The sequence below is a fragment of the Schistocerca serialis genome, chromosome 10 (genome assembly GCF_023864345.2).
Source record: "Schistocerca serialis cubense isolate TAMUIC-IGC-003099 chromosome 10, iqSchSeri2.2, whole genome shotgun sequence".
Taxonomy (NCBI): Eukaryota; Metazoa; Arthropoda; class Insecta; order Orthoptera; family Acrididae; genus Schistocerca; species Schistocerca serialis.
In genome coordinates, this window is record NC_064647.1 from 232,393,769 (window position 1) to 232,415,273 (window position 21,505).

The 21,505-nt window shown below is 45.1% G+C and overlaps 1 protein-coding gene across 3 annotated transcripts in view; it reads right to left on the bottom strand.

The window, feature by feature from the left end:
• The window catches only part of LOC126424931 (uncharacterized), a 71,100-nt gene that overhangs the window by 21,103 nt on the left and 28,492 nt on the right, over nucleotides 1-21,505 (bottom strand). Inside the window, exon 2 of one of the 3 annotated variants that reach the window (XR_007576233.1) lies at nucleotides 14,875-15,033. The exons of the other annotated variants lie outside the window; for them this stretch is intronic. The gene's annotated coding sequence lies outside the window, so the exon portion shown is untranslated. The remainder of the gene's footprint in view (nucleotides 1-14,874; nucleotides 15,034-21,505) is intronic. 3 annotated transcript variants of the gene reach the window in all.

A 21,505-nucleotide genomic window follows, 5' to 3' on the forward strand; every position in this document is an offset into this window, starting at 1 on the left:
GTGTACAGGTACAGCTGCCCATATAGCTTCAACACGATACCACAGTTCATCAAGAGTAGTGACATGTATTGTGACGAGCCAGTTGCTCGGCCACCATTGAACAGACGTTTTCAGTTGGTGAGATCTCGAGAATGTGCTGGCCAGGGCAGCAGTCGAACATTTTCTGTATCCAGAAAGGCCCGTACAGAACCTGCAACATGCGGTCGTGCATTATCTTGCTGAAATGTAGGGTTTCGCAGGGATCGAATGAAGGGTAGAGCCACGGGTCGTAACACATCTGAAATGTAACATGTAAGTAGGCTGTTTAGGTTTTTTTATTGGTAACGCCACCTCTGTATGAAAATCACTGGCTGTGCTGTGTGCAGTCTGTGTTCGTTAGCATTGTTGTAATATTAGATATTGTAGTGTTGGGCAGCTGGATGTGAACAGCGTGTAGCGTTGCGCAGTTGGAGGTGAGCCGCCAGCAGTGGTGGATGTGGGGAGAGAGATGGCGGAGTTTTGAAATTTGTCATGAACTGCTATATTTATATATGATGATATCAAGATTTGCAATGCTAATTCTTGACCTGTGAAATATTTTTATGTGAGACTGTCACTGTAGCGGAAACTGCTGTCGTAAATATTTCCGTAAGAAAGTTAAGTGACCACCTGCACGTGCGTCGTCGGCACACCGCTGTGTCAGACACCTGGAGAACAAGCCATTAGGGTGTGCCTTTCCGGAAGCACAGGTAAAAAAAAAAAGGGGGAGTCCATTATCCTCGCTATTGACATTTCCTTGTTGAAAGCATACTGTGGAGCTCGTAATTTATGATATTTACTGAAATGCCTAATGAAATGACGAGAAATATTTTTACATCTGAACACCTGATTACGACAAGCGTCTTTCTATGAGAGTTGAGAGAATTTCTACTAACTTATGAAATGTCACATGACTATTGAATGATATTTGTATGCTTTGGTTTGCGTAATTGCTTATTTCATTTGATACCTGTTTTCCAGCTGTGTTACAGCATTAGTTTTATAAAATAAACTTAGATGCATTTGCTAATGTGAACACTTTCTGTCAACAGATCTATTAAATAATTACTTTATGATCCACATTCTTCGAAAGAGGAGCTCTTGGAAAGGAAAGAACAATAAGAAGGGACTAGTAACAGTAACTGCACACACAATTTTCTTTTCAAGTACTTGGTAATTTCTTTTGTTGAATAATTTGTGGTGCACCACTTTAATTACTTAGACATTAAGATGTGATTATACATTTCCCTTATCTGCATTGTTATCTTTAGTGTACTATTTTTTCTGCTTGAGCTATGTCATGTTTAGATATAAGCTGCTGTTTGCCAGGCATAGTGCTACTGAACTTCAATTTGTGTTACTCTGCTAAGCCAGATTTATTTTTTTGTTTGCTGCTCATTGCCTTATATTAGTTGTAATTTATGCTGCTTGCTTTGCCTTTTGTATTTTTTATCATTGCTGTTTGTATTAATTGTTTTGTGCTGCTGCATTACCTCGTCCCTTAGTTTAATATCTGAGCTCAGTAGATTTAAGTTAGCTTAAGAGGAGTAGACTATATAAGAAACTAACTATTATAAATTTATAAGAAATGCATTGAGAAGCTATCAGAAAATGGTCTGGCAAAATAAAAAGGATACTGTACAGTGGAGAAAAACTATTATTGACAGAGGATGTGAACAGAATACAGAAAGCAGAGAGAAAAACTATTTTTGACAGAGGATGTGAACAAAATACAGAAGGCAGGCTTAGATAGGACTTTTGGGAATAATGATGAATGAAGGGAGATCTCCAAGAAGCAAAGAAAGTTTTGTTTGCAAAATACTGCAATGAAACAAACCCTGTCCTTTCCTTTTGTGTTATCCCACTATATGTTTGTGTACCCTTGTGTATTTGTTTTCTTCCTGTCTCTGTGTACTGTTTCATAGAACTTTTTTCTCTTCTAATACTAAGTTACATTCACTATGATGAGGAATACTGTTATCCTCAAATACAATTGGCATTAATAATGTGTTGTTTACTTTGTAAAGATGTTAAGACATTATTTATTCTGTTTTGTGTTAATGTTCATGTGTGAAGTTGATGTTTCAAAAGTTATTGTGATCTTTTATGTATGTACTCATGTCATAATTCCTGTAACACTGATGTATATGTCTATTTCTACTCTTTTGTAAAGCCTGTTTTACTACAAATGTTATCTGTATTTTGTACCTTTGTAATTGTATTCTTATGTTATAAAATTGTAATTAACGCCATGTCATCAAATTAAGTAACTTGTCAGTTCCATTTCACTGCACACGTTTCGGTTGGTCATAGTATATGGACAATATGTGAGAAGTTGGGACTGTTAGTGTTTGCACGTGTGTTACTCATTCAGCAAGGGACTGGATAACAGCATTGCTGGTTCTAAGAACATGTCAAACAAATTTTTTGTGAGTGCACAAGTGGTGGTTTGTGGACTTGCTATATTATCCGCAAGACTCTTCAATGGTGATTGTGCACCCGGACAGTCACAACAGATGGCTGCTGGCTATCTCTACAAGGACTACAGTGGGTCTGCACCTCTGGTGGCCCACCAATACCATTATCTCTACAAGGACTACAGTGGGTCTACATCTTTGATGATCCATCAATACCATTATTTCTACAAGGACTGCAGTGGGTCTGCACCTCTGGTGGCCCACCAATACCGTAATCTTTACCAGGACTACAGTGGGTCTGCTCTGTGATGACCTACCTACCAATACTCTTCAAAATTTCGACTGACTGTGCTGTGGGTTTGCTCTGTTGTGGCCCATTACCTGTATGCATGTCAAGAGTCAGCACTGTCTTTCCGTTGGAAGGACAACACTACTTCTTCAAGACTGCATGGAAATCCACTACTTCCGTGTGCATTTTCTTCTACTGCTCAGACTTTGAGAAAAACACTACTATTTTACTGTAATGAACGATCAGGACTGTCTTTATGGACTGTGAGAAAATTTTAGCTTTTGACCAACATTGTATCAATAAGTGTGTGCATTTGATTTCTTTGTTATTGTAATTATGAAAAATTTTTTTCAAATCTGTATTGGCCACTGCCCAATCCAATTTGTAAAATTTTTTTGTGGGGAGCATGGGGGCTATGTAAGTAGGCTGTTTAGGTTTTTTTATTGGTAACGCCACCTCTGTATGAAAATCACTGGCTGTGCTGTGTGCAGTCTGTGGCTGCTTTGCATTGTTGTAATACTCGCCATTGTAGTGTTGGGCAGTTGGCTGTTAACAGCGCGTAGTGTTGCGCAGTTGGAGGTGAGCCGCCAGCAGTGGTGGATGTGGGGAGAGAGATGGCGGAGTTTTGAAATTTGTCATGAACTGCTATATTTATATATGATGATATCAAGGTAAATACATTGTTTGTTCTCTATTAATATCTTTCATTTGCTAACTATCCCTATCAGTAGTTAGTGCCTTCAGCAGTTTGAATCTTTTATTTAGCTGGCAGTAGTGGCGCTCGCTGTATTGCAGTAGCTTGAGCAGCGAAGATTTTTGTGAGGTAAGTGATTTGTGAAAGGTATAGTTTAATGTTAGTCAGGGCCATTCTTTTGTAGGGAATTTTGAAAGTCAGATTGCGTTGCGCTAACAAAATATTGTGTGTCAGTTTAAGCACAGTCATGTATAATTGTTCAAAGGGGACGTTTCAACAGGACCTGCAACATGCGGTCGTCCATTATCCTACTGAAATGTAGGGTTTCGCAGGGATCGAATGAAGGGTAGAGCCACGGGTCGTAACACATCTGAAATGTAACGTCCACTGTTCAAAGTGCCGTCAATCCGAAGAAGTGGTGACCGAGACGTGTAACTATTGGCACCCCATACCTTCACGCCGTGTCATACGCCAGTATGGCGATGACGAATACACGCTTCCAATGTGCGTTCACCGCGATGTCGCCAAACACGGATGCGACCATCATTATGCTGCAAACAGAACCTGGATTCATCCGAAAAAATGACGTTTTGCCATTCGTGCACCCAGATTCGTCGTTGAGTACACCATCGCAGGCGCTCCTGTCTGTGATGCAGCGTCAAGGGTAACCGCAGCCACGGTCTCCGAGCTGATAGTCCATGCTGCTGCAAACGTCGTCGAATTGTTCGTACAGGTGGCTGTCGTCTTGCAAACGTTTCCATCCGTTGACTCAGGGGTCGAGACGTGGCTGCGCGATCCGTTACAGCAATGCGGATAAGATGCCTGTCATCTCGACTACCAGTGAAACGAGGCCGTTGGGATCCAGCACGGCGTCCCGTAATACCCTCCTGAACCCACCGATTCCATATTCTGCTAACAGTTATTGTATCTCGACCAACGCGAGCACCAATGTCGCGATAGGCTACAACCCGTCTTTTATCAAAGTCGGAAACGTGATGGTACGTATTTCTCCTCCTTACACGAGGCATCACAACAACGTTTCACCGGGCAACGCCGGACAACTGCTGTTTGTGTATGAGAAACCGCTTGGAAACTTACCTCATGTCAGCACATTGTAGGTGTCGCCATCGGCGCCAAACTTGTGTGAATGTTCTGAAAAGCTAATCATTTACATATCACAGCATCTTCTTCCTGTCGGTTAAATTTCGCGTCTGTAGCCCGTCATCTTCGTGGTGTAACAATTTTAATGGCCAGTAGCTGTCGAAATGTACACTGGGCCTTTTTTGGCAGCTCTATACAGAACAGATAACTAAGAAAGGTGTGGTGAAATTTGTAGGGAAAGGGAAGCGTCGGGAGATAATGATATTTCATTGGGAGAAGTTAAAGCTGGAATGAAAGTAATGCAAAAGGTATTTGCTAAACCGTTCACAGGAGGTTGATAATAAGATAAAACTGTGATGTCGTTAGTCATACGACCACACCGCCGCCAGAGAGATCCATTCGCCGGATGCGATTCTCTCGATAAACGGAACATAAGAACGGCTGTTTTAGCGAAAGAGTACAGCCAGTCGCAATACTCCTGCTCACCGCGAGGTGCCGCTAGGCCACTTCGTGTGTAGCAGGAGTGTAGTGCAGTTGTGCCAGTCTACAGTTCGTAGCCGCGCTCAGTGGTCAGCCAGCGCCGATGTTAGTCAGTCATGGTCTGCACCTCAGTCACTGCTGCCGTCACGTCTTGTAGCCCAGTTGTAAAGTTACTTAATAGTAGTACAGTAAAGTCAGCAGTACTAAGTTGGCAGTTATAAACAATTCTACCTTCTGTCATGTCGACAGCCAAGTTAATCTTCAGATTCGACATTCAAGATTACGAGAGAGTAATTCGTCACTGAAAGATTTGTGACTTGGACATTATGTCATTCTACGGACGCTTAATCTATAATTGTCAACCAACAGATCATGGACCACAACAAAGTTAAGTATTAAATATTTTCTTATTTCGTACTCCTGCTAATTAATTCTGTTTTCCTGTCGTAGCTACCAAGCAGTCTTGGCATAGCAGAACCCACGTTTCCACCTCCTTGGCTACCTCGTATTTGCTACCTCATGTTGATGGACTCGGCTATGGCGGAAGATGGAGAGCCATCAAAAACAATGCTGAAATTATTATACTTGAGATGGAAGGAGAGACAATTACACACTGTCCTAACAGCCTCTTCTGCATAATGTACGAGAAATGCGTCCTCTAAAATCATCACAAATTGCATACGAAAAACATTTGATTTCAGTCAACGCAAGGAAAGAGCAGGACGTAGAAGTGAACATTGGAGAATGGTCCACTGGCAAATTCTATAAAGGAGGGAGCAGTAGGTAGGAATTCCTGCTGACGAGAATTGTTGATTAAGATTCGTTGAGGCGTCTGCTTCAAACGGGCTGGTAGTTTTAATCCCATGTGGGGGGGATCTGGACAGCCCGTCATCCACTCCACCAGCTGCCGCGTCTCACTGTTCAGCGGCTACTCGTTATGTGCTTGCATTGTTGCTGTAAAGTGGAAAAAAATCATTCTCTGCCATTGGTTTCTTTTCTCGAAGGAAAAGCTTGTCCTTTCGTCTGTACAATTGGGCCTCGATGGTAAGATAGGCAGCTGTGAGAGGCGTCATTCCATTCTGCTGACTGTTCACTCCAAGCAGACTCCGGGCTCGGTTTCTGACGGGCGCAAATATACCGACAGAAGACGAACGGCTTCGGCTGGCGAGGGTAGATTTCTCGGCGTAGCCAGCCTTAGCTATACCTGCAAAGTGACTGCCAGACATTTGTTTATAACAGCAAGCAATGAGAGTTCAATTTTACGGATGTTACGAAGCGATTGAAACAATTATCAGTAGACTAATAAGTATTTGCATTCTACCATATGAGCAGTACCTGACACAGTTCAACGACGCGTGTGGAGTGGCAGATTTCCCGTCATCAGGTTGCTGACACTCAGTATGTCGTAATCTCCTTCTCCTCCCTATCTATCTCCTTTCCCTCCCTCCCTTTGTACATCTCCTCTTCCTTCCCCCTCTCTCTGCGCATCACCTCCTCCCCTCTGTACATCTCCTCGCCGCCCATCTTCTCGTTCATCCTCTCTGTGTCCATTTCCTCCCCCTTTCTGTCCATCTCCTCTTCCATTGACTGTCTGACCCCGAGCGTTGTTTATTGTCATTGCTAACGAGTCCTTCATAGGGATTTGAAGTCAATTGAAATGCTGGGTAAATCTGTTGGGATCATTGGTGTACGGGATCTGAGAGACCTCTTGTGACGCTGAATATGTGAGGATAGTGGGTTCATTGGCAACTGGCAGTATTTCGCATGTTTTTAATCTGCAGACGGGTAGGACTACATAGTTTTAGACGGTTCATATTACTTAATACTGTTCTAATCATAAGCCGATAATCCGTAAATACGACTTGCCTGTTGCCTGAGAAAACAGAGTACGAGGAAGTCTCTCGTTTTGTGGGAATTGGTGGACGCAGCGTTTACTCTCACTGGCAGACTGTTGAACTCAGTGCCAAGAACAGGAATAGTGGCGTCCGGATGGCGTGCGAGTACGTGTGTGTGCAGCGGGACTGCGTTCGCACCAGCGGGCCGCGGAAATAGAGGCGCAGCCACCGTGACGTCAGACAGCGTCAACGTGACGCAAGCTCCGCCTGCACACACCTGCATTTGCTTCTCTGACGTAGCTTGCAGGCGTTGTTGTCGTGTCCGACGGCTTACGAAAATGACCCTAACCCTGTCAGGAGGGAGTAGACCGTCTCCGCATTCGAGCTGTTTCATTGCCCAAAACATAATTGTATTGCCAATATTGAAAAAGAAAGTTCAAAAAACATCTGCTCTATGCTCAATGTTTTCAGCGCTATTCGTGAATTAAACACCGATTGATTATTAAAAATGAAGAAATGATTGCAGCTTCGTCCCACTTGTTATTGCGTGTCCCACCAGTCGCAAGGTATGTTCTGTCATTCGCTGCGTAGAAGCAGACGGAGTCCATTGCCTCGGATGAGGGGGACGGGCTTATGAGTGATTGTACTGTGAGGGAGTGGTGCAGAAAAATCGAGGCTCCTCGCACAGATGTGCGAGATGAAAGGGGTCAGGGAAGACATTCGGATGTGACTGATGAACTTGAAGAAGGAGTTGTCAGAATTGTGCGTGTGAGAAGTCGGCTCACAATTTCCGAACACTCTGAAAAAAAAATAAATAAAAAACAATGGCTCTGAGCACTATGGGACTTAACATAGGAGGTCATCAGTCCCCTAGAAGTTAGGATTACTTAAACCTAACTCACCTAAGGACATCACACACATCCATGCCCGAGACAGGTTTCGAACCTGCGACCGTAGCGGTCGCGCGGTTCCAGACTGAAGCGCCTAGAACCGCTCGGCCACTCCTGCCGGCCTAACATTGTCCTGCTGTAGAATAAACCTACGTCTGTTAAGTCTCTCGCCAGATGGGGCAGGATTGTTGATCAGTATTCTGTGGTATCCTTCTTTAATGTTTCATCAATTCTCACTACATCACCGACTTCATTACCTGCAAAACATTCTCACACCATGACAGACTCTCCATCACTCTTCACCGTTGTCGTCACACACTGACTCTTCGTACATTCTCCACGAAGTCGGCGAAGAAACATTCGACGATACATTCTTAATACTTCAAACTCGGTCTCGTCCGCGAGTAACGCCGTGGATCATTGCTGCGCTCTCCAGTTTTTATGTTGTTATGCCCCTTGCAGTCGTTTCACCTTATTCTGTTTGGGTAATAAAATTTTTTTTTTGTCGCAAAGCACCCATTTAAACCTTGTTCACGGAGATGGCGTTGCACTGTTGAGATTGAGATGGGATCTGCTCGCATGCTCTTTACTTCCTCGCGAATTCTATACACCTCTGTAGATTGACCTGTACCTGCTTTTGTTGCTACTGCCAGATTAGAACAGCCTTCCTGATGCACAGATAAAGTTACAACACTTTTTTTCAATTCCAGTCTCCTGCTTCCGTCGTACTACGAGGTAGCCTGATCAGTATACAAACACACTGCTAGATGCACACAATGTACTATAAACTAATGCAGTCGACTGCTGTGCAGACAGCAGAAGGAATCAATCAGGCCTATCCGAATGGACGTGTCTTACCTAAAGCGACGTCAGTGTTGTTGTGGACACTCGTCAGCGGCCCTCTATGTGAACAATCAGTGCCACCAGCATTTACATGTCTACACTTCTTTTATTATCATACTGGGGATATGACACAATATTCAAAACGAAATCCCTGCTTTAATCACAAATTCATAGTTCTGCTAGGTAAACAAAAAATTTTGATCGGCCCTGTATTTGCTCCAAGCAAGTAAGTGAGAAAAAGTTGAAAGAAGATCTGAAATTAATGTTTATTGGAAGTCGCTAACTGCTCCCAACTTCAAATGCTGGGTGAAAAAAGTTCGGGTATTTGCGCGCCGCCAGTTGCGTTGTCTCGAGACAAACACACAGTTTGTAAGTGTAACACTTGTCTTATTGTGTTACACTTTTAATATAAGGTTATGCTGCTTTATGAGTGTTTTACGACGGCATTTTAAAATTTTAAGTTCGGTCAATAATAACGCCGAATTTCAAAATCAACTTTTCTTGTCCCTGGAAGCCGTTTGGTAGCTAACCAGGAAATGGGTTTGGGTACCGCGCCCCAGGTTTCGTGATACTCGTTCAGTAATAAAGGTAAGTTTTGCTCACGGTGGGTACCGAAATGAATTACCGACGTTCACAAAACTGAAAAAAACATGTCCCGCCTCCACATTCCTTCAGCGCTACCATGAAGAGGGGGACATCCAATTTAAAAATTGCATACTGCGAAGACGGAAAAATATTTTTAACCTTTCAGTTACTGACGCTGTCATTCAATGCACGAGAAAAATTAGTTATTTGCTACACCTTGTCTCAGTTTGCACTAAAAGGTGCTTTCGTTGTGTGTTTCACTGTGTGAATCTTGTCAAACCTCTAAAACTACTGACAGTGTCAGCAATACACCAGTAGGGAGATGTGGGTTGAGGTGGCCGGACTTCAAAATTGCCATTTTTTTTGTATAAATGAGTTCGTTATTTTCGATACATGTCATGTCATGAGAACTAATCTTTACAGATGACACTAAAAACTTACTTTATCCCAGAGAACTGAAGTTTATGCACCACTTATTATATCAATACAGACTCTGTACTCCAGATTAGAGGCTGGCGGTTTAGAGGGTGGGGGGAGCAAGTGGCTGCTTCTCTCCCCCACCCCTTCCCCTCCCCCCACTCTGGCGGACGCTAACAACCAGTGGCAGCCGCAAAGCACTGTGCCTACCAGTACTAAAAGCAGCAAATATCTGCGGACGTAACTCCGGCCCTATTTAAAATTAAGACCTTGCTTTTTACATGCTTGGGGACATTATAGAGACTGTATCATATATAGTAACCCGATGTGGGTCGCGACATACTTTTTAGAATCTCAGTCTCAGATCAGTGGAGACGCTGGGTTATTGCTCGTCCCTTTCTTGTTACATGTGTGACAGTGTATAGCAGTGAAACAGCGACGGAGGCAGGCTGACGTTTTACAGGTCGCCGTGGTTCGACACAGTACAATTGGATTTCAAGCTTAGAGAGGCAAGTACGACGGTAAGTCAATTATTATTCGCAATTTAGTTATATTTCTGTTTATTTTGGTAGTACTGTCGTTTTACGTTGATGACGCATGCTTTATTTATTTGTTATTATATCTTTGCAATTTTCAAGCTGCTAGGTTAGTTTCGTTATCACTTCCGTGCTGTTAATCATGGCTACTCCGCTGTCTATTTGCACCAAACAAGAGCAACCTTCAGTGATCCGTTTTTTGTGTTCGGAAGGTGCATCAGGGACCGAAATTAATCGAGGACTTTCGGTATAGTACGGGAACAGTGTTTTGTCACAACGCAGTGTTTACGAATCGACTGAAAAATTCCGAAATGGTCGCACAAGTGTTGCGCATGATGAAGGAGCCGGACGACCGTTTACCGACACATATGAAGAAACCATTGAGCGTTCTCGTGAAATGATTCTTTTAGACGATTGACTAAGTGGCACATCGTCTGCAAATTAGTCACGGTTCTGCCTATGAAATCATCCACAACAGACTTGGGTTTCATAAAGTTTGTGCGAGATGGGTCCCAAAACAACTCACACAGTTTCATAAACAAACGCGCTCGGACATCTGCAAAAAAGATTTGGATCGCTATGGTAACGAAGGGGACAACTTCTTAGACAGGACCATTACTGGCGACGAAACATGGATCCATCATTACGAGCCGAGCCGGAGAGTAAACGGCAGAGTATGGAATGGAAACATCCAAATTCGCAGTGCAAGAAAAAGTTCAAGACCCAACTGTCCGCAGGAAAACAGGCTTACGGTTTTTTGGGGCGCACAATGTCCAGTACTGGAACATTATCGGGAAAGGGGCACAACTATAAACAGAGTACGTTTCAGTGAGATGCTTACTGCCAGGCTAAACCCTGCAATTCGAAGCAAACGCCGAGGATTGCTGTCGAAAGGTGTTGTGTTGTTGCACTACGATGCCCGTCCGCATACTGATGCCCGCACCGATGAAACTCTCCAGAAACTCAAAACTGAAGTACTGGATCATCCTCTATATAGTCCCGAGCTTGCCCCTTCTGAGCCGGCTGGGGTGGCCAAGCGATTCTAGGCGCTACAGTCTGGAGCCGAGCGACCGCTACGGTCGCAGGTTCGAATCCTGCCTCGGGCATGGATGTGTGTGATGTCCTTAGGTTAGTTAGGTATAAGTAGCTCTAAGTTCTAGGGGACTGATGACCTCAGATGTTAAGTCCCATAGTGCTCAGAGCCATTTGAACAATTTTTAGCCGGCTGCGGTGGCCGAGCGGTTCTAGGCGCGTCAGTCCGGAACCGCGCGACTGCTACGGTCGCAGGTTCGAATCCTGCCTCGGGCATGGATGTGTGTGATGTCCTTAGGTTAGTTAGGTTTAAGTAGTTCTAAGTCCTAGGGGACTGATGACCTAATATGTTAAGTCCCATAGTGCTCAGAGCCATTTGAACCATTTGAACAATTTTTGCCCCTTCTATCACTTGTTTGGTCCACTCAAACAGGCATTAAGGGGCCGTCGATTTGCCTCGGACGAAACAATGAAAGAAGCGGTGCACTCCTGGCTCGCAGCTCACCCGAGAACTTTCTTTTGCGATGGCATCAGGAAGCTTGTACAACGATGGAGCAAGTGCGTTGAAACGTAAGGAGATTATGTCGAAAAATGATGTTCTTGTAAGTTTCCTATTTGCTTACTATAAAATTTTATAACTACTTTGCGGCTAATAGTTGACTTACCCTCGTATTATGCTGACAGTCAAATGAGACGCCGGGTTCGCTTACTAGTTTGCTTTTTATTGCTTCTTCAAATGTTAGCAATGAAAGTGCAGAAGGGCACAGACACTGGTTTACAAAAACATACAAGAGACTTGCTAGAACAAAAGACAACCGCAGCCTGCAATTTTAAGACGCAATAACGTATGGTATTACTGACCAAGAACCGTGGGAATGCCAGATTATATTATTATAATCAAACACTTAGGCTCAAATACTCGTCACAGCTGAAGTGACATGTAGACAAATGGAAACCAGCGACCCTAACCCACAGGTACGTGCAGGTGAACTTTTGCAAGTCGTTCTTAGTCTGACTTTTCACTCACACAGTATCTACTGTAGGCTCTTTCATCGAAGGCTGCTACTTTTCGCTGCAACTATGGGATTCAGAATTTCTTCGGCGTTTGAGGGCCTCTATATAAGGCGTTTGGTGCTGGCTGCTTATAGATGACACGTGACTGTGTCGCTTTTTACCTGCAATTCCCAATCATTGATCGTGATATCTACGGCTTCCCGATACGTGTGACCTCTTAATGGACAGACGGAAGAGGCTTGCATTGTATGTCTCCACCCAAAATTACTAGGCTTACAGCCAATATTCATACTTGCAGTATATGATTTTTTTCCTAGCAGTACCTCATGATTCGGTCATTACACATAGAACTTCTGGTTCTTTACGTGAATTTTTTATGAGATGCAGACTTTAAACTTAGTAGTAGTTGATTTAAATATTGACACAAAATCAAAAAGCGCTATTTTCCGAAGTTTATACATACTAAATGCAATGTGATGTGCAACTCTTCAAAGATTCTTTGTCGTACGAGGTATTTTGCTAACCAAAGGACAAAACAGTATTTCGCTTCATTATTTTTCGAGGTTGATGTGATAAGTCTGAAGCTGTCCCCTAGGAAAATTTCATCCATTTCAAAAACTTAAGGTAAATCCTCCCATCATTAATTGAAAAGAAATTTTTGGCAAGTGTAGACAGACTATAGAGATAGATTTCAAAGGTTTTTAATGACGTTTGCCGCAACTGAACATTGAAACGAGTCAGTGGTATTAGGTGGAACCTTGTGCTGGGCTGGGTCACGAACCCAGATCACCTGCTTAACGCGAACGACCGTCTCGACCGTTCGGCCATCCGAGCACTCTTCCCATCACACCAGCCAGCCTTCTACGCACTATTCGCTTAGCGTCACCTAGCCATTAGCCCCTCACTCGTCATTCTGGGTTCCTGCAAGTAATCGGTACTGGTGTCCATCCACACTGAAAGAACGGATCTTTGATCGTTACACTTTATTGATATAAAAAATTAGTACAGAGGTTTCCAAGTCACTGAGGATTTGTTACTACAACAATGCATAAGGACTACACGAAATTATTACATTTACAGATGAAGAGCCCAAGTGGCTTTGAGGTTCCACGTATTGAGTCCTACATATTAGTAGGAGGTGTAGCCTTCATGGGTGGCAATGCAGGTGCTGACTCTGGCATCCAGCCGGCCGCTGTGGCCGAGCGGTTCTAGGCGCTTCAATCCGGAACCGCTCTGCTGCTACGGTCGCAGGTTCGAATCCTGCCTCGGCCATGGCTGTGTGTGATGTCCTCAAAAGAAAAGTTCGGAGTAGGTATTAAAATCCATGGGGAAAAAATAAAAACTTTGAGGTTCGCCGATGTCATTGTAATTCTGTCAGAGACAGCAAAGGACTTGGAAGAGCAGTTGAGCGGAATGGACAGTGTCTTGAAAGGAGGGTATAAGATGAACATCAACAAAAGCAAAACGAGGATAATGGAATGTAGTCGAATTAAGTCGGGTGATGCTGAGGGAATCAGGTTAGGAAATGAGACGCTTAAAGTGGTAAATGAGTTTTGCTGTTTGGGGAGCAAAATAACTGATGATGATCGAAGTAGAGAGGATATAAAATGTAGACTGGCAATGGCAAGGAAAGCCTTTCTGAAGAAGAGGAATTTGTTAACATCGACTATAGATTTAAGTATCAGGAAGTCGTTTCTGAAAGTATTTGTATGGAGTGTAGCCATGTATGAAAGCGAAACGAGGACGATAAATAGTTTAGACAAAAAGAGAATAGAAGCTTTCGAAGTGTGGTGCTACAGAAGAATGCTGAAGATTAGATGGGTAGATCACATAACTAATGAGGTATTGAATAGAACTGGGGAGAAGAGGAGTTCGTGGCACAACTTGACCAGAAGGAGGGATCGGTTGGTAGGATATGTTCTGAGGCATCAAGGGATCACCAATTTGGTACTGGAGGGCAGCGTGGAGGGTAAAAATCGTAGAGGGAGACCAAAAGATAAATAGACTAAGGAGATTCAGAATGATGTAGGTTGCAGTAGGTACTGGGAGATGAAGAAGCTTGCACAGGATGGAGTAGCATGGAGAGCTGCATCAAACCAGTCACAGGACTGAAGACAACAACATCGTCTTCAGTTCGTGGGTACTCATATGTGGCCTTGGATGTTCCTCTTCGTAAAATTAATAAACGGTTTTTACCAACTCACTTGACGTCATCAAGAGGGAAAAACAGAAACTACGCAACGTACATGAAGGTGCACTAAAGGGCTTGAACTGGTGAAAGCCATTTATTAATTTTACGCAGTGAAGCCTCGAAGTCCACAATGTGCACTCACGGCACTGAGGGGATAAGTGTGTGTGTGTGTGTGTGTGTGTGTGTGTGTGAGAGAGAGAGAGAGAGAGAGAGAGAGAGAGAGGGAGAGAGAGAGAGAGAGAGAGAAAACGGTTTCCTCGAGTGGTCGACCGTGGCGACTGCCTGCTGACAATAGTACTTGGCAGAACATTTCTTTTTCGGACCTCAAACGACAGATGGCGATTGATTTAAATCGGACCGCCGTACGACGTTAGTCCTCGATTAATGTGTGTCGTACACGTTCTGCCTCCCTGACGTGAGCTCACTAGCTTCTAACAAGAGCGACCCCAGCCCCTTGCACAGTTACGCTAGTGTGTTACGACAGCGGGTGTTAGTGTGGGTGCGGACACAACACAGAAGACACACGGCTGACCTCGCAGGGGAGCAGCGGCGGCCTCGGCGGGCTGGCGGGCAGCAGGCGGCGGTCCGGCGCGCACTTCCCCTCCTCTCCCTTCCGCTGCTGCTGCTGCCGCCATCGCCCTTGACGATGGCTACACGGGCGGCTGCCGAAACGCCGGCGCCGGCGCGCGGCCTGCGAACACAGCCAGCCGCCCAGTACGGACCTGTCTCGCAGGCTGCAAATCCTCCTAGCTCTTTATTACCTCGTGGCATCGTCCTGTCCCGTAAGGCGCTCGTACACAGGATGTTTCAAAATCGTAACGGAGAACCTCGAAGCGTCGAACAAGATACCGGGAGGAAGAAATTCAGCTTAGGAGTTAACACTGCACGGGGTCTCTCGTAAATTAAGGGTCAAAATTATACGAATGGAAGAGTACGTACTTTGAAGTAACGAATCACTGATTGGAAATGAAGATTTATGTTTATTCATTAAACAATGACCTGGAATCTCTTCAGTGATGAATCCCACGGAACTGAGATCCGCTCATCGGCAGTGAGGTGTCTGGATACGCACCGGATTGGTTTGGGACACCAACCTGACTCTCGCCCGCCATGCTGCCCGACAAGCAAGAATGATGGTGAAACTTCCTGGTAGATTAAAATTGTGTGCCGGACTGAGACTCGAACTCGGGACCTATGCCTTTCGCGGGCAAGTGCTCTACCAACTGAGCTACCCAAGCACGACTCACGCCCCATCCTCACAGCATTACTTCTGCCAGTATCTCGTCTCTTACCTTCCAAACTTTACAGAAGCTCTCCTGCGAACCTTGCAGAACTACCACTCCTGAAAGAAAGGATATTGCGGAGACATGGCTTAGCCATAGCATGAGGGATGTTTCCAGAATGAGATTTTCACTCTGCAGCGGAGTGTGCGCTGATATGAAACTTCCTGACAGATTAAAACTGTGTGCTGGACCGAGACTCGAACTCGGAAGGTAGGAGACGAGATACTGGCAGAAGTAATGCTGTGAGGACGGGGCGTGAGTTGTGCTTGAGTAGCTCGGTTGGTAGAGCACTTGCCCGCGAAAGGCAAACGTCCCGAGTTCGTGTCACGGTTCGGCACACAGTTTTAATCTGCCAGGAAGTTTCATATCAGCGCACACTCCGCTGCAGAGTGAAAATCTCATTCAAGATTGATGGTATTTGTTTGCACAGCAGGACCCCTTTGGTTGTCGTCCGCAGCATCTTTACGGCACAGTGCTACGTCGACGATATTCTGACCCCTTTTTGTTGCCCTTCGCGGCAAGCCATCCTGGGCTTACATTTCAGCAAGATAATGGCCGCCAGCTCACGGCTTACCTTGGCCAGCGAGGTCTCGGGATCTCTCCCCAACTGAGAACGTTTGGAGCATTATGGGGAGGACTCTGCAACCAGCTCGGCATCTGACGTTCTGACGCCCCAGTTGGACAGAAATTGACACGGTATCCCTCAGGAGGACATCTATCAACGCTGTCAGTCAATGTTGAGCCGCACAAGTGTTTGAAAAAGGGCGACAGTTGGACCAATTGACTATTCACTTGCTCAATTTCTGTAGCTCGTTCTTCTAAATAGATCACGCAATTTTCCTCAAATTGTACTAATGTGTTCGTCTGAACATTGCATCTACCGATTTCCGCCCCATTCGAATAATTCCTTCGTTATGCATCTTTTTTTTCTTAGAGTGTACATCGAACTTTTTGGGCCTCGTTATCAGGTACTCATTTTGAAGCTCACTCTTTTCTCTTTGTTTGGTTTCGAACAAATGTTTCGAAAAACGGTTCTGCCTTGAGCAACTTCATTTATTTTTCTATTTTCGCCCATACGTGTCTCGGTGTAGTCCTTGAGCCGTGCTCACTCCCAACTATGCGTTTTCGTGAACTTGGCTGTCTATCTGTGTTTGGTTTCCCGTCTGTGTTTGGTTTCCCGCCGTTGTCGCGGTTACGTCGTGGTTCTTCTTCCTTCTACGTGTGGCAGCAGTGATGTGTATCGATATTTGCGCCGTGTACCATGTTTGGTTTGGTGCATATAGTTTCCGGCTAGGGGGTCTGGAAGTGGTAGGTCGCCCGCATCTCGTGGTCGTGCGGTAGCGTTCTCGCTTCCCACGCCCGGGTTCGATTCCCGGCGGGGTCAGGGATTTTCTCTACCTCGTGATGGCTGGGTGTTGTGTGCTGTCCTTAGGTTAGTTAGGTTTAAGTAGTTCTAAGTTCTAGGGGACTTATGACCACAGCAGTTGAGTCCCATAGTGCTCAGAGCCATTTTTGAAGTGGTAGGTCGGTTGTTGCGGACGAGGGAAGTTATCTCCGCGCGATGCAGTCGGCTGGGGCCGCTGGCAGCCTCTGCGCAGTGTCGGAGCGTGTTTGGAGCTGTCCGATCGCTACGAGCTTCGTGGTTCATCGACCCTGGACGTCAAAGTTGAGTAGTGGATTCAACGATCCAAGCCACGTCCATTCACGTTATGGTGGTTCGTTTCGGTGGTGGGGAGGTTTTCCTGTGAGCAACGCCGAGTGTTTCTACTGCTGAAATTTAGCCGCCATGCAGGGCAATTAACTCTGTTGGTCGACTACAATGTGGGTGCACCAGTGGAATTTTCTGTGTTGTGGCCGTTAGTGTTCTGGTTTCCTGCCCTGGGCACTGACGTAAATTCAGGCAGCGTTCTATTGAGTGAAGTTAACTGTATTGCCATGTTTCAAATTCAAGTGTACCAGCGAAATTTTCTGCCTAGTGGCCAGTGTTCCGGTTACCTGACCTGGCCACTAACGTAATTTCAGGCAGCGTCCTTCCCTCACATGTTGTCGCTGTCTAACATGGTGTGTAATTTTGACAGCTAATACATACTCCGTTGTGGATTATCGCGTTTGTAACATTGCTGGTTTGAGTTCTCATGTGCTGATTGACGGGAAAGAAGTCGTTGTGTCGGTCGGTCCGTGGCCGTTCCCTGGTTGGGTTTCGACGGATCAAGTACAGTTGGGTTCACCACCTGTTCCACCTAGGTGAACGAGGGCAGACCGACCTCCCTGGAGGCTTCTGAGTGCCGCCGGTGTTTAATTACCTGTTGCCAGCTACTTTAAATTCAAGGCTTATGGCTATTTTTAAAAATTTTTTTTAAATTTTGCAACATTAATTTTTAAATTTATCTTTCAAGCTTAAACATTGCGGCCTTCTGCCTTTAAAAGATTATGTTAACATATTTTACAATTTTTAAACTTAATTATGGCCTTCAGCCGTTGGTACTGCACCTTGCATATGTGTGTTCTATCTGCTTAGCCTTAAGGCTTTCCACGTAGCCGTGATACCTTTTTTTTCAATTTATTTGATTTGTCTCTTTAATTGCTTTTTAATCTTGTTGATTTTTACGATTTCTTGTTGTTAAATATTCTGGCCTTCTGCCTTTAAAAGTCTATGGTAAAATATTCTAAAATTTTGAAATTTAATTGTGGCCCTCAGCCATTTGTATTACACTTTGCATATTTTTGCTGTTTTTTTTAATTATTTCAATGCTATCTTAATTGGATTTTTATCTTGTTGATTTGTCAAGATTTCTTGTTTGGAGGCCTTTAGCCGTGAAAAGAGTTGCATTCGGTAAAGGTCGGGCTATGTGCCGCTTTGGTTGTAAAGGTTATTAGCCGGCCGGAGTGGCCGAGCGGTTCTAGGCGCTACAGTCTGGAACTGCGCTACCGCTACGGTCGCAGGTTCGGATCCTGCCTCGGGCATGGATGTGTGTGATGTCTTTAGGTTAGTTAGGTTTAAGTAGTTCTAAGTTTTAGGGGACTGATGACTTCAGCAGTTAAGTCCCATAGTGCTCAGAGCCATTTGAACCATTTAAAGGTTATTAAATTACAATAAATGACAATTAGAAGGAGAAACTGACCTCAACCTTTCGCCCTTTCCACAATCCTATTACCTGTCCTGCCCAGCGGGTTTAGCGGGCGTCTCAGTCCTACCACCATCAAATTTGTTGTCGAATTTTTCCCTGTTAGTCGACAGAAAATAAAGCCGACGCACTAATGATGGTGAAACTTTTTCGAAGCTTACACTACCTGAAAAAAAAAGATGGTGGTCGGAGAGAGATGTACTTCGGATATGTACACATGGTGAGCATGGTGGCGACCTGGAGGGATGTCCCATTCTTTCAGTGCTTTGGAAAGGCACGGCGGTGTTGTTCCTGATGCCGTGGCGTGGGCAGCCATCGGGTCTGACTCGAGGTTACGGCTAGCAGTCTCTGAGGGAACTCCTGGCAGCACGGACATCGCGTGTCCTCTTGTCTCACCTGCCACGCGACAGCACCGTGGTAGCGTTTTTCAGCGCAACAGTGCTGCTCGCCACACACAGCACGTGTCTCTGTGAACTGGCTGCGTGATTCTGAGGTACTCCCTGGCCACCACGATCGCCATATCTGTCCCCTACAGAACACATCTGCGACCAGTTCGCACGTCTACTCCCCGTTCGGGCACCAGCATCCGGTCGACCAGCTTGGCTCAGGACAGGATACAACGAAACTTCCTGGCAGATTAAAACTCTGTGCCGCCCCGAGACTCGAAGTTTGGAAGGTAGGAGACGAGATACTGACAGAAATAAAGCTGTGAGAACGGGGCGTGAGTCGTGCTTGGGTAGCTCAGTTGGTAGAGCACTTGCCCGCGAAAGGCAAAGGTCCCGAGTTCGAGTCTCGGTCCGTCACACAGTTTTAATCTGCCAGGAAGTTTCATATCAACGCACACTCCGCTGCAGAGTGAAAATCTCATTCAGGATACAACGGCTTCACGACACTCTGCCACACTGAATGAGAGCACGTATCATCCAGGCCAGAGGCGGTGCAACGCCGTACTGGTGAGTGAGATCATAATGCCAAGCTCTTGGCACATTGGGCTCGATTCTGTGATCTCTGAAATAACATCACACACCGTCCTCATCTCGTGAAGTTTTATTCCGTCTCGTCCTCCCCTTCACTTCTTTTGTTCGTCAGTGTAGACTAAGCGGCACTGTTTCCTCAGGGAGTTGTCTGACCTCGTCGCCTTTTGCCAGTGCACACCCTGACGCGTACAATCTGTGTATCGGCAAACGCTTTGCTGCCGGCCGCCGCTATAGAACTGTGTCCCTGCCAAGCGCTTCATCATCAGCTTAAATATATCTTGACTGTCAGCCAGCGCGAGTGGCCTTAACTGATTTCCCAAACATTCCGCGCCGGGCCACACTTCACTGCCAACACTATTTTCCACTCTCAGAAGATTCGCGCAAATTTCTGAGAAATGGCGCAATCTCCCAGTCTTATGTAACGGCCTTCTGCAAGAGTCTACTCTGTTCCTACTTTTGGTCGCCCCGAACAGCTCTAACCCTTAGAACAGGGCATATGTTTAAACGACGTACTCTGTTCGAAAATGTGCACACTTTAAACTCGTCATGCACGGAGTATCTTTTCCCCCTAAAGCACCTAGCTTACTGCAGAAAATACCAGTCCTTTCCTACCATCCGATACTCTACCATGCTTCCGTTCCTGCTAACGGAAACATTTCTCTGCACGTGACTTGGCAGTGCGTGCAACGAGCCTACCCGACGAATATGGCGTAAAGGCCAACGCTCCCCTTTCTTTTTTCAAATCCATTACGGTAGGAATTCTTTGACTTCCTAAAACAATGACAGAAACACGTCGATCATTTTAAAAGTAAAGAACGTGTGTTCCTCCAGGTATTGCTATATCTACATCCATAATCCGCAAGCCACCTGACGGTGTGTGGCGGAGGGTACCTTCAGTACCTCTATCGATTCTCCCTTCTATTCCAGTCTCGTATTGTTTGTGGAAAGAAGGATTGTCGGTATGCCTCTGTGTGGGCTCTAATCTCTCTGATTTTATCCTCATGGTCTCTTCGCGAGATATACGTAGGAGGGAGCAATATACTGCTTGACTCCTCGGTGAAGGTATGTTCTCGAAACTTCAACAAAAGCCTGTTCCGAGCTACTGAGCGTCTCTCCTACAGAGTCTTCCACTGGAGTTTATCTATCATCTCCGTAACGCTTTCGCGATTACTAAATGATCCAGTAACGAAGCGCGCTGCTCTCCGTTGGATCTTCTCTACCTCTTCTATCAACCCTATCTGGTACAGATCCCACACTGGTGAGCAGTATTCAAGCAGTGGGCGAACAATCGTACTGTAACCTACTTCCTTTGTTTTCGGATTGCATTTCCTTAGGATTCTTCCAATGAATCTCAGTCCGGCATCTGCTTTACCGACGATCAACTTTATATGATCATTCCATTTTAAATCACTCCTAATGCGTACTCCCCAGATGATTGATAGAATTAACTGCTCCCAGTTGCTGACCTGCTATATTGTAGCTAAATTATAAGGGATATTTCTTTCTATGTATTCGCAGCACATTACGCTTGTCTACATTGAGATTCAATTGTCATTCCCTGCACCATGCGTCAATTCGCTGCAGATCCTCCTGCATTTCAGTACAATTTTGCATTGTTACAACCTCTCGATATACCATACCATCATACGCAAAAAGCCTCAGTGAACTTCCGATGCCATCCACAAGGTCATTTATGTATATTGTGAATAGCAACGGTCCTACGACACTCCCCTGCGGCACACCTGAAATCACTCTTACTTCGGAAGACTTCTCTGCAT